Below are 14015 nucleotides of genomic sequence, written 5' to 3'. Positions count from 1 at the left end.
TTTGTTTCGTTACAGCCTTCCTTTAAAATGGATGAAAGAATAACGTATAAAGAAACTATGAAATTTAAATGTAAAAAAAAAAAAAAAGCTCAGGAATCTACACACAATACCTCATAATGACAAAGTAAAACAGGTTCAAACATTGTCGAAAATGTATTTAAAAACCAACAGAAATACCTTATTTACAGAAGTATTCAGACCCTTTGCTATGAGACAAAAATTGAGCTCAGGTGCATGTTGTTTCCATTGATCATCCTTGAAAATGTTTGTACTCTTTCATTGGGGTCCAATTATGGTAAAGCCAAAAGATTGGACATGATTTGGAAAGGCACACACACGTCTATATAAAGGTCCCACAGTTTACAGTGCATGTCAGAGCAAAAACCAAGCCATGAGGTTGAAGTACTTGTCCGTAGTGCTCGAGACAGGATTGTGTTGAGGCACAGATCTGGGGAAGGGTACCAAAAAATGTCTGCAGCATTGATGGTCCCCAAAAACACAGTGGCCTCCATTCTTAAATGGAAGAAGTCTGGAACCCCCAAGAACCCGATGGTCACTCTGACAGAGCTCCAGAGTTCCTCTGTGGAGATGAGAACCTTCCAGAAGGACAACCATCCCTACAGCGCTCCACCAATCAAGCCTTTATAGTAGAGTGGCCCAAAGCAAGACACTCCTCAGTAAAAGGGACATGACAGCCCACTTGGAGTTTGCCAACAGGCACCCAAAGACACTCAGACCATGAGAAACATGATCATCTTTGGCCTGAATGCCAACCGTCATGTATGGAAGAAACCAAGCACAATCCCTATGGTGACACATGGTGGTGGCAGCATCATGCTGTGGGGATGTTTTTCACGGCAGTGACTGGAAGACTAGTCAGCATCGAGGCAAAGATGAATAGAGCAAAGTACAGAGAGATCCTTGATAAAAACCTGCTCAGGACCTCAGACTGGAGCGAAGGTTCACCTTACAACAGGACAACGACACTAAGCACACAGTCAAGACACAACAGGAGTGGCTTCAGGACAAGTCTCTGAATGTCCTTGAGTGAACCAGCCAGAGCCCGGACTTGAACCTGATCGAACATCTCTTTGGAGAGAACTGAAAATAGCTGTGCAGTCACGTTCCCCATCCAACCTGACAGAGCTTGAGAGGATCTGCAGAGAAGAATGCAAGAAACTCCCCAAATACAAGTGTGCCAAGCTTGTAGTGTCCTACCCAAGAACACTCAAGGCTGTAATCACTGCCAAAGGTGCTTCAACAAATTACTGAGTAAAGGGCTTGAATAATTTTAATACATTTGTAAAAACCTGTTTTTGCTTTGTCATTACAGGGCATTTGTGTGTATTGTTTTTTCATCATCAATTTAATCAATTTTAAAATAAGGCTGTAACCTAACAATGTGGAAAAAGTCAAGGGGTCTGAATACTTTCCAAAAGGCACTATTTTTCACCTTAGAAAAATAAGTGCTAACTGCATTGTTGGTTAATGTCTTGTAAGTAAGCATTTCACTGTAAGGTTGTATTCAGCGCATGTGACAAATACAATTTGTTTTGCATAGTGTAGATTATCATTGTACAATCCAAACAGCTGTGAAATATTTTCCATAACCTAAAATATTGTATATTCTGCTGTTTAAGGTTGGTGTAAAAAAAGAGAAAAAAAGAACGCAAATAGCGAACAGAACACACCTACCCTTTCGTAGACTTACCTTCAATTTAAAAAAAAAAACACATCTAGAACTCACCTTCCTATGTGAATTTGGTCGGGTTGGCCAAAAAGTTAAAACTTCATACAATTGAGACATGGATTGCGTATGTGTTTCATTCACACGTTGAACGGGCAAGACAACATATCTTAGTACCTTAGAATGGATTATGGTAGTAGCTGTCATGCACTCCGGCTTGTGTCAAGAAATGCAACATTGCTGGGTTTCTCACGCTCAACAGTTTTCAATGTATATTAAGAATGGTCTACCACCCAAAGAACATCCAGACATCTTGACACAACCGTGGGAAGCATTGGAGTCAACCTGGGCCAGCATCCCTGTGGAACGCTTTCGACTTCTTGTAGAGTCCACGCCCCAACAAACTGAGGCTTTTCTGTGAGGGCAAACTCAATACTAGGGAGGTGTTCTTAAAATGTTTTGTACACTGTATATTGTAACCTAGAAGCTAGCTATTAATTTGGAAACATTGCAAAAGCACAGTATCGATTTGGACAACACGGGCATGTGTGACTATCAACAGCAATGACCAGATAATGTCTAACAAGCTAACGTTACTGGTAGCTAGCTAGCAAGCAAACTTCGAAAGCTAACGTTAGCTTAGAGACCAACAACGAATTACTTTTCACTATTTAAAATTTGTGAACAGCAAGACCAACAATTGCAATGAGAAGAATGTACGGAGGCACCTTGAGACACTAAAGCATGTCGAAAAAAAGTACCTTATTTTTTTAGCAGCGAAAGTTCTCACTAGACTTGCCGCGCTGACCAAAACCGTGACGTCGCAGCATCCGCTCATCAAACGCAACTACCGGTGTTATTACTTTTTTTTGTCCGGTAGAGGGCAGGCAAAAACTGTGGGTCACAAGTGTTGTGGCCTAGGAAGAAAAAAATACTTGATATCTTCGTCTTTGAGATTTGATTGGCGGATCGCATCCAACTTTTAGGTGCGTACTGTACTGGTGTGTGAGGCCATTCAGAGCCTACCTACATTATATTCTTTGATACAATAATAACTAATAATTCAAATGAAAATTGCCCTCTCTCTGAAAAACACACCACCCATTCCAATATTTAACCATGACTAGTCCTACTCCAGACCAACGGTGTGAGAGGGCATATCACTACCACTCAACACCCCTTACAACTGTTCTGCAGTAAATCCATCCAATCCCAAGAAATTCCTGTTTGTCCTATATTTTATTTATTTTAAATCCCAGCCACCATCCCCGCAGGAGGCCTTTTGCCTTTTGGTAGGCCATCATTGTAAAAAATTATTTGTTCTAAACTGACTTGCCTCGTTAAATAAAGGTTTAATAAAAAATAATTATCGGCCGCTGCCACCACAACCTCTATTTTCTGTGACTTTCGAGCCATCCATTTCTGCAGTACAATTCACAACCATGTCTATGAATGTTAAAAAGCCCACTTTACTGAAGCACATAATGTATACTTCCCATCAGTCTCTCTTCATCTCTGTCTACTCACAGGAATTCTGTACTACTCTAACACTGGCAACCTCAATCTGCCTCTCTCACCGGACACCTCCAATCTTCAGCCCCATGATCACCCCCAAAACGAACACACACAACTTTCTCCACCGATACCACACATTCCGTAGTCTCATGCCCTCCTGCACACTTCTCACATCTAGGCATCTCCCTTCTACATACTGCTGCAATATTTTTCGGAACATAAGCTCTCAGGGTATAACTGACTACCTTGACCTTATCTGGTGACGACTCAGCATGACAGATAATGTCTTCTCCATTTCCCCACCGGATCGACCTCTCACCAAACAGCAGGTGTTACAAACACAGTGAATCTTCAATTTCAACTGCTCCTCCTCAACACTTAATGCCACCCCCGTTATCACCCTGCACCGGAGAGAATTCACATCACAATTCTTGTACCTAATCTCACAATACTGAGCACCCGCTCCCTCTGGGAGGAAACACAATAAATCATCACAAGTCCACTCTGAGTTACTTCACCAACTCAACAGTCCCCAACCTCTCCTCCACTTAACCTTACACCACATATGGATCAATCAAAAGGCAAGGAATCATTCTCTCTACAAATCTCACTCCCACTGGGACAAAATCATCCTTATCATCCTTGGCCTTGCCGTAGGTACTTCATGCTCACTCTCAACAAGTTCCATCACTGAACTACTGGAGATCGTATCCCTGTTTTTGCACTTGACGCCCACCTTCCTCACTTCACTGCTTCCCTCTACACTCAACTTCTTCTCAGCAGTCATCACTGCACCTGCCACCACATTTAATTCATCCTCACTCTCGTCATGTTCCATTTCCTCCTCAAACTTTTCCAAAAGTTCTGTTTGATCCTCCATTCCATATTCACTCAAACATATTCAATGTTTCTCATTTTTTTGTTATCCATCATCTTTTCCTTCACCACATCTTTCAGAAGGCCCCACTCCATGTTTATTCATGATATGATGCACTTTCTTGGTATCTTCAACCTAAGGTGGCAGGTGGCCTAGTGGTTAGAGTGTTGGACTTATAACCAAAAGGTTGTGAGATCAAATCCCTGAGCTGAACAAAGTGAACATCCTGAACAAGGCAATTAAACACATTCTTTGTAGAATAAGAATTTGTTCTCAACTGACTTGCCTAGTTAAATAAAAGGTCAGAGATCAACAAATAGATTCAGCTGCTGGCAGATTTTTGTTGTTGAGGGACCAGGGAACAGAACACAATTAAAGTAAATAAATAAAAGGTCAGGGATCATCAAATAGATTCAGCCGCCGGCTGATTTTTTTGTTGAGGTACCAGAACACAATTACAAATAATTTGTAGACTGCAAATTCACCACAAGAAGCCCAAACAGATACAATATTTGACTAAAACATCATCATTTCAAATCCTGCTTACATTTGTATACGATCACGTGTATCTCTCTATTATGTGTGGGAATACTTGGGAACAGATTTCTTAAATAAAAATAACTTGGAGCTGATTTCCTTGTGTTTTTATAGTCTTATGTCCGACAATTATACTTCTTTTTTGCTCAGAAAACTTAGTGGGACAAATAAAACCACCCGCAGGCCGTAAATTGGGGAACCCTGACATAGGTTGTGGCCACTAGCCAGGGGGTATACTACAAAGTAGATCCAATGTGTTTTTGGTTGCTGAGTCAATTCGACCATGCCCATTTCAAGCTTATCTTCAAAAAATAATTTGCTAGATAACCACCGACTGTAGCTGTTTACCACATACGTTACCTTCCTTACATGTAAAAAGAACACCAGCATAGACGAGCATAATGACTGTTGTGAACTTTTTTTATTGACTTCTTTAAGCTAGCCAGCTAGTTAACGTTAGCTCATGATTTTTGTCGTCATACTTTTTCATGTGATGACATGCTAGCTAGCATTAGCCCATCAGGGAAGGGATATTTAGCTAACGTTAGCTAGTTAACATTAACTCACCGTTTGTACAGTCAGACTTGCTAGCTAACATTAGGCCAGCACCATGGCAAGGATAGTTGGTTAAGTAACATGTCACCACTTAGAAAAGTCTGACTACACGAACGGTGAGCTACTGTTAACTAGCTATCTATCTAAATATTGCCTGGTGGGCTAGCTAGTTAGCCACCTTGGTTGGCTAGTTAACTACATTAGCTAAAGTTGACTAGCTAGCCCACAAAGGACTTATGGGCTCAATGTTATCCCCATACAAAACACAGAAATGGTTTTGTTCCATGAGTGCATCTGTTGTACATGACTAATCAAATGACCTGTGAAGTCAGTTAGAAATGTCAGCTGGGATGGAAATTAAGCTAGCCTGAGGCAAGTACTTTTCAAAATGGGCTAGTAGACAAGGTGCCAAACTAGCCTGACACAGCACACCATCTACTGCATCTTGCCTATGCTGTTTGGCCATCGCTCATCCATATATATTCATATGTACATATCCTTATTCATTCCTTTACACTTGTGTGTAAAAGGTAGTTGTTGTGATATTGTTAGATTATTTGTTAGATATTACTGCATGGTCGGAACTAGAAGCACAAACATTTCGCTACACTCGCACTAACATCTGCTAACCATATGTATGTGAACAATAAAGTTTGATTTTTGATTTGATTTGAAATGACTAGTAGAAAATATGCCCAACTAGCCTGACACAGCAGTGACATGGCTAGTAGAAAATATGCCAAATGAGCCTGACAGCAGTGAAATTTAACATTTGCAAATATCGCATGCCACAGATTTAGGACCTGAATGTTACCTGGGCTGGTAGAATTTGTGGTCTGTTGGCTAGTGCCAAAATCGTTATGTTCCATCCCTACATGTCACTCCTTTTCTTTGACCTCACAGCCGAGGGTTTTAACTTTCCTCTTGAGAATTAGAATCACAGGTACAGCCTTATAGCTCATCACAATACTTCACCTCTTCGGGCAAATAGTACCCTATACTGTCCTGATCATCTAGTTGAGCATTCCAGATAATTGCTCCATTCCAGCAGAAATGTCCCATCCACATAGTAGGATTTTAGATGTGCAGATAGACCAAAGCACAGTCTATTTTATCGTTACTATAGTCAAGTCTGTGGGTTATGGTATTTAAATATCAATGTTAACATTTTAGTAATCAACCTAGCTAGCTAGTAAAAGTAACTTTGTTTTGTCTTTCAGCCGGCCATGCCAGAAACCCAGTGACAAAACAAGGGCCTTCAGCTGCCAAATTCCGTTAGAAAAAAGGTAGCTCATCCACCATGTCAGAACAGGAAGATCCAAACACATCCACTATGGCAGAAGAGAAAGATCCAGACTCATCTACCATGGCAGACAATGAAGTTCCAGGCCCCCGGCCACTAAAGAACGTAAGAAACTGCTTGTCTGCACAGTTGGGAAAGATAGATGGCCCTGTATTTACCAGAAAAGGAAGTTCATCCACCATGGTAGAAGAGGAAGATCCAGACATTGTTCTCATGATGTTGCTTGCAAGCAAGATGAAACATCACAGAGGACCACTGTATGAGTCATAAACTCAGCAAAAAAGGAAAGTCCTCTCACTGTCAACTGCGTTTATTTTCAGCAAACTTAACATGTGTAAATATTTGTATGAACATAACAAGATTCAACAACTGAGACATAAACTGAACAAGTTCCACAGATGTGACTAACAGAAATTGAATAATGTGTCCCTGAACAAAGGGGGCGGTCAAAATCCAAAGTAACAGTCAGTATCTCGTGTGGCCATCAGCTGCATTAAGTACTGCAGTGCATCTCTTCCTCATGGACTGCACCAGATTTGCCAGTTCTTGCCGTGAGGTGTTACCACACTCTTCCACCAAGGCACCTGCAAGTTCCCGGACATTTCTGGGGGAAATGGCCATAGCCCTCACCCTCCGATCCAACAGGTCCCAGACATGCTCAATGGGATTGAGATCCAGGCTCTTTGCTGGCCATGGCAAAACACTGACATTCCTGTCTTGCAGGAAATCACACACAGAACGAGCAGTATGGCATGTTTGAGGGTCATGTCAGGATGAGCCTGCGGGAAGGGTACCACATGAGGGACGAGGATGTCTTCCCTGTAACGCACAGCGTTGGGATTGCCTGCAATGGCAACAAGCTCAGCCCGATAATGCTGTAGCCTCCTCCCCAAACCATGATGGACCCTCCACCTCCAAATCAATCCCGCTCCAGACTACAGGCCTCGGTGTAATTGTTATTCCTTCGACAATAAACGCTCACGCCTGGTGAGAAAAAAAACCACGACTCGTCAGTGAAGAGCACTTTTGCCAGTCCTGTCTGGTCCAGCAATGGTGGGTTTGTGCCCTTAGGTGACGTTGTTGCCGGTGATGTCTGGTGAGAACCTGCCTTACAACAGGCCTACAAGCCCTCAATCCAGCCTCTTTCAGCCTATTGCGGACAGTCTGAGCACTGATGGAGGGATTGTGCGTTGCTGGTGTAACTCGGGCAGTTGTTGTTGCCATCCTGTACTTGTCCCGCAGGTGTGATATTCAGATGTACCGATCCTGTGCAGGTGTTGTTACACGTGGTCTACCACTGCGAGGACGATCAGCTGTCCACCCTCTAGCGCTGTCTTAAGGCGTCTCACAGTACGGACATTGCAATTTATTGCCATGGCCACATCTGCAGTCCTCATGCCTCCTTGCGGCATGCCTACGGCACGTTCACGCAGATGAGCAGGGACCCTGGGCATCTATCTTTCTTTTGCTGTTTTTCAGAGTCAGTAGAAAGGCCTCATTAGTGTCCTAAGTTTTCGTAACTGTGCCTAACGTCTGTAAGCTGTTACTATCTTAATGACCGTTCCACAGGTGCATGTTCGTTAATTGTTTATGGTTCATTGAACAAGCATGGAAAACAGTGTTTAAACCCTTTATAATGAAGATCTGTGAAGTTATTTTGATGTTTACGAATTATCTTTCAAAGATAGAGTCCTGAAAAGGGACGTTTATTTTTTTTGCTGAGTTTAGTACCCAATAATCTAGTGGTCAAGCAGGGAAATGGTTCCAATCATTTTTCCACCATTCATTTATCCCAGGGGGGAATTTAGAAACACTTAAAAGAAGGGCTGTGTTTTGAGTACGCTTACACTGGCATGATGTTTTGATAACCGTGTAAAACTCTCTAGGACAAGGGAACTTTTATCAATATATTCACCTGTATTTACCCCCCAAAATGAAATGCTAATTAGCTGCTAAAATGTTCAAAAGGAGGCCTTCACAGGGTTCCTACTACTGTATCTCTGTCTAGATGGGAGGGCGAAGTATGAGAGAGTGGAAGTGTGTATGTGTTTGTATTTATCTTTTGATATACTGGTCAGTATCATAATCCATATTTCATCAAATTTCAGTTATGATATTGTCATCATCATTCTTAATCTTAACTAGTTGTGTGAATGAGAGCATGTGATGTCATTTTGTTGTATTATCATTTTGTTCTCTTTATGTTCCCTCTATCTCTGATCACAGATTTGAACCTGTGACAGAGGGGAAGTGTATTTATTTGGGCGCTATGGGGTGGGGCTTCAAATCTACTCAGTTCTGGGCCTGGGAGAGCCCTTCTGTATTGCCATCTGTACTATGATTTGTTTGTTATTTTCAGCCGGAGGGATGTAAGAATATACATTAAATCTCCCTTTACTTTTCGCATGATACAACATGATCCTGAGTTTCATTCAATACATGTCTGTGGCAATGTAGCTATCATAAAGAACTACAAATGCCATGATGATCTGGACAAGACTACCGAATAGAGGCAAAGTTAAGAATCCCTCTGGACTAACTATCTAATGTTAGCTAAATGTAGTAATGAATAAATTGGCAACATTTCTTTAAATAAACAATTCTGGGAACTGTCTTGTGCAAGTTTTAAATTGACACAATACCTGTTAGCAAATGTGTCAGCTGGAGATGATGTGCAGGAGCCTGCAGGGATTTTATAGTCTCGCATGTTTGTTTTTTTAAAAACTTTGATGCTAATTAACATTTTCGAATTTGAGAGTAAATAGAGGGAAATATATTTATAAAATTCACATTGTGTGAGAGAGATTTGCATGGTTATCAAAACGTCACACCTGGGTAAGCCAACAGTACATAAAACACCCTTATTTTAAGTGTTTCTAAAATCCCCTGTGAGAAATATATGGTGGGGAAATAATTGGAACCATTTCCCTGCTTGACCTATGTTTTGTGGGTATTATGACACCTCCAATGTGGGGCTCTATTGCATGAGCAAACCGTGAGTAGAGACAGAAGTAATGTGGTCGAGCGAGCATTGGACGGGTCCTGTGAGCGCACAGGCCAGTCGAGTGAAAATTGAACTTGAAAAAAAAAATTGAAATAATTTTGAGTGAGAAGAACATAATTGTCACAAATTTAAAAAAAAACAACGTCTTAAACAGTACACATAGAACTGTAAGCAAAGAAACGTGTAAAACATTTATTTGAACACATTCAATTGTCCACCAGCAAGTCACTTGTCAATGTCAAGTTTTCGCTCTCAATTACTCAATTTGTTCTCTCTGAAGTCTTGGAACCTTTTGGTTAGGATTTCAGGTGGATGGGGGGCTTAAAGGCGGGTGCTTGTATAAAAACCTTAGATTGGTCACTTTCACTGGAGTGATGGACCAACTAAACAAATTCATGCCATTGCCCAGTCCAGTGTTGTGATTGGCTATTACGAGCCTTCTGTTTGTGATGCATTGCAGAGTTACTGTTTAGCAAGCTAGCCGGCTTGAGTAAGATAGCGCCAAACGACTTGGGAAACCCAGCAGCTTAATAACCAAATCATTTGAGAAATTTGAATATGTATACTATACCTTGAGTTGAGTGGAATCTACTTGCTAAAGCTAGCTAGGTAATTAGTTGTTAGCCAGGAACGTTTCTCTGTAAAACGAAAAGCAGACAGTCAGCTTTAGCAAACACCAAAAAGAGTCCAATAACTGCAGGCAGGAACCAATATTTAGGGTATTAAGCCCAAGGACGGACAGACGTACGCACGCACACACACAGGGAATTTTTATTATGTGACGACATGAAAGACAGAACCTGCTACAGTTCATACAGTACATATCCAGTACAAAATAATATAATGTAAACTGACATGATAAACCAGCTAAACTCAGGTTAACATGTCAAAATCAGCTTTCTTCACCAAATACATTTGCATGTACAGGAATTTGACTCTGTAAAATGGTGCTGTCACAAACAGAATTTACAGACAATTAGCACAAACAAAAAACATGCAGAATTTCCACAGATGCACATACACTGTACACTAAGCTACATTATAAATCACAGAGGAAGTCTCATCAGATCAGATATTATCAGCAAGCCAGAGCAAAGATAAATTGAATGATACATTTATCACTTAATTTAAGTTTCCACCGAAAAACAATGACATGAGCTCTGTCCCAATTAATCTCTGTTCATCTCCTCGCTTCCGCTCCACTTGCATCCTTCTCAAAACCCATTGGACTAGGTCTGAGGCAAGGAACCTTGGGTTGTCTCATCCTATGGAGTTTTAGTAGGTGCTATGGTCAGTCCTGCATCCTTAGCCCTGTCTATGAATTTGAGTGGTTCAATTTCTCCAGCCCCATCCCTCAGGTTTTTACCGAAACAGGGGCCGAGAGTGTGCTTTGTTTTTTCAACTCCTGATTGCCACTTTAAGAAACACATAAATGAGCATACAAGTATGTTTACGCATACATGACTTAAGAGTTCAGTGCCATACCTTTAGCTCCCAGGTGCGCCAGAGCTGACACACTAAAGATGAAGTTGCATCAGATGTCTTGACCACCCTCTGGCTGTTCTCCAGAGGTGTCTCAGGAACTGTTTGTGTCCACGTCACCTTCCTCAGAACCAGGGAAGACCTTCTTTAAAAAAATAGTCAAAGTCCCAACTTAAAATTGTTGTACAATCCACATACATTGGTAAAAAGGTAAACAAAAGTAGGGCACTAGAGTTTGTGGAAGGTGGAGGAATACATAATATATGTGCTAAGTTGTGTAAGTCATAAAATGAGTTGGTGACTCACTGGTCCAAATTTGGCTCCCTCTGTCTCATTGGTGTAGTGGTCCATGGTGTTGGAGTAGAAGCCTGACTCCACCTAGTCAAACATGTTCTCTCTACACACACTGACCAGTCTCCTGAGAACAACTGCAGTGTGAGAAATGTCAGAGTTCACTTGGAGTTTAAATGTTTTAATATCTTAATGTTGCATTTAAAGTAACAATCCATTTAAAATTGCTGTGGTTGTATCAAAAGAGGCAACTAAGGACAATTTAGCCAAATGAGTGATAACACAAGATGTGGGACTGAGCCGAACTGTAGGGCAATTCCACATTAACAGAGTGATGCTGACAGATTTTTCACTTTAAAAAGTGTATGTCAAACACAAACCAATGATTTTAAAGTGAAACAAACACGCAAAACACCAGTCTCAATGTCAACAGTGAAGAGGCGACTACGGGATGCTGGTATTCTAGGCAGAATTCCTCTGTCCAGTGTCTGTGTTCTTTTATTGGCCAGTCTGAGATTTGGCTTTTCTTTGCAACTCTGCCTAGAAGGCCAGCATACCGGAGTTGCCTCTTCACTGTTGAGTTGAGACTGGTGTTTTGCGGGTACTATTTAATGAAGCTGCCAGTTGAGGACTTGTGAGGCATCTGTTTCTCAAACTAGACACTCTAATGCACTTGTCCTCTTGCTCAGTTGTGCACTGGGGCCTCCTACTCCTCTTTCTATTCTGGTTGGAGACAGTTTGCACTGTTCTGTGAAGGTGTAGTACACAGCGTTGTATGAGATCTTCAGTTTCTTGGCAATTTATCACATGGAAGAACCTTAACTTCACAGAACAAGAATAGACTGTCAAGTTTCAGAAGAAAGTTCTTTGTTTCTGGCCATTTTGAGCCTGAAATCAAACCAACAAATGCTGATGCTCCAGATACTCAACTAGTCTAAAGAAGGCCAGTTTTATTGCTTCTTTAATCAGAAAATCAGATTTCAACTGTGCTAAAATAATTGCAAAAGGGTTTTCTAATGATCAATTAGCATTTAAAATGATAAACTTAGATGAGCTAGCACAACGTGCCATTGGAAAACAGGAGTGATGGTTGCTGGTAATGGGCCTCTGTAAGTCTATGTAATTTTTTAAATGTTTTTTTTTTTTAAATCAGCCGTTTCCAGCTACAATAGTCATTTACAACATTAACAATGTCTACACTGTATTTCTGACCAATTTTAGGTTATTTTAATGGACAACATTTTTTGCTTTTCTATCAAAAACAAGGACATTTCTAAGTGACCCCAAACTTTTGAATGGTAGTGTGTGTACATTATATACACTGCAGTTCTAAAATAATGAAATATTCTTATTAAATACTTTTTTCTTTACATAGTTGAATGTGCTGACAACAAAATCACACGAAAAATTATCAATAGAAATCAAATTTATCAACCCATGGAGGTCTGGATTTGGAGTCACACTCAAAATTAAAGTGGAAAGCCACACTACATGCTGATCCAACCCTGATGTAATGTCCTTAAAACAAATCAAAATGAGGCTCAGTAGTGTGTGTGGCCTCCACGTGCCTGTATGACCTCCCTACAACGCCTGGGCATGCTCCTGATGAGGTGGCGGATGGTTTCCTGAGGGATCTCCTCCCAGACCTGGACTAAAGCATCCGCCAACTCCTGGACAGTCTGTGGACGTTGGTTGGCATTGGTGGATGGAGCGAGACATGATGTCCCAGATGTGCTCAATTGGATTCAAGTCTGGAGAATGGGCATAGTCCATAGCATCAATGCCTTCCTCTTGCAGGAACTGCTGACACACTCCAGCCACATGAGGTGTAGCATTGTCTTGCATTAGGAGGAACCCAGGGCCAACCGCACCAGCATATGGTCTCACAAGGGGTCTGAGGATCTCATCTCGGTACTTAATGGCAGTCAGGCTACCTCTGGCGAGCACATGGAGGGCTGTGCGGCCCCCCAAAGAAATGCCACCCCACACCATGACTGACCCACCGCCAAACCGGACATGCTGGAGGATGTTGCAGGCAGCAGAACGTTCTCCACGGCGTCTCCAGACTCTGTCACGTCTGTTACATGTGCTCAGTGTGAACCTGCTTTCATCTGTGAAGAGCACAGGGCACCAGTGGCGAATTTGCAAATCTTGGTGTTCTCTGGCAAATGCCAAATGTCCTGCACGGTGTTGGGCTGTAAGCACAACCCCCACCTGTGGACGTCGGGCCCTCATACCACCCACATGGAGTCTGTTTCTGACCGTTTGAGCAGACACATGCACATTTGTGGCCTGCTGGAGGTCCTTTTGCAGGGCTCTGGGAATGCTCCTCCTGCTCCTCCTTCCACAAAGGCGGAGGTAGCGGTCCTGCTGCTGGGTTGTTGCCCTCCTACGGCCTCCTCCACGTCTCCTGATGTACTGGCCTGTCTCCTGGTAGCGCCTCCATGCTCTGAACACTACGCTGACAGACACAGCAAACCTTCTTGCCACAGCTCGCATTGATGTGCCATCCTGGATGAGCTGCACTACCTGAGCCACTTGTGTGGGTTGTAGACTCCGTCTCATGCTACCACTAGAGTGAAAGCACCGCCAGCATTCAAAAGTGACCAAAACATCAGCCAGGAAGCATAGGAACTGAGAAGTGGTCTGTGGTCACCACCTGCAGAACCACTCCTTTATTGGGGGTGTCTTGCTAATTGCCTATAATTTCCACCTGTTGTCTATTCCATTTGCACAACAGCATGTGAAATTTATTGTCAATCAG

The 14015-nt window shown here is 42.0% G+C and overlaps 1 protein-coding gene across 2 annotated transcripts in view; it reads right to left on the bottom strand.

The window, feature by feature from the left end:
* rad50 (RAD50 homolog, double strand break repair protein) overlaps positions 1-10157 on the bottom strand; it is a 50327-nt gene extending 40170 nt beyond the window's left edge. Inside the window, exon 1 of one of the 2 annotated variants that reach the window (XM_064978721.1) lies at positions 10050-10157. The gene's annotated coding sequence lies outside the window, so the exon portion shown is untranslated. Of the gene's footprint in view, positions 1-2448; positions 2525-10049 lie in introns of those variants that run through there. The other variant, XM_064978720.1, reaches the window with a different exon arrangement.
* Positions 10158-14015: the final 3858 nt, after the last annotated feature.

The sequence above is a fragment of the Oncorhynchus masou genome, chromosome 11 (assembly GCF_036934945.1).
Source record: "Oncorhynchus masou masou isolate Uvic2021 chromosome 11, UVic_Omas_1.1, whole genome shotgun sequence".
Lineage (NCBI taxonomy): Eukaryota > Metazoa > Chordata > Actinopteri > Salmoniformes > Salmonidae > Oncorhynchus > Oncorhynchus masou.
This window is presented reverse-complemented; position numbering and strand designations above follow the sequence as displayed.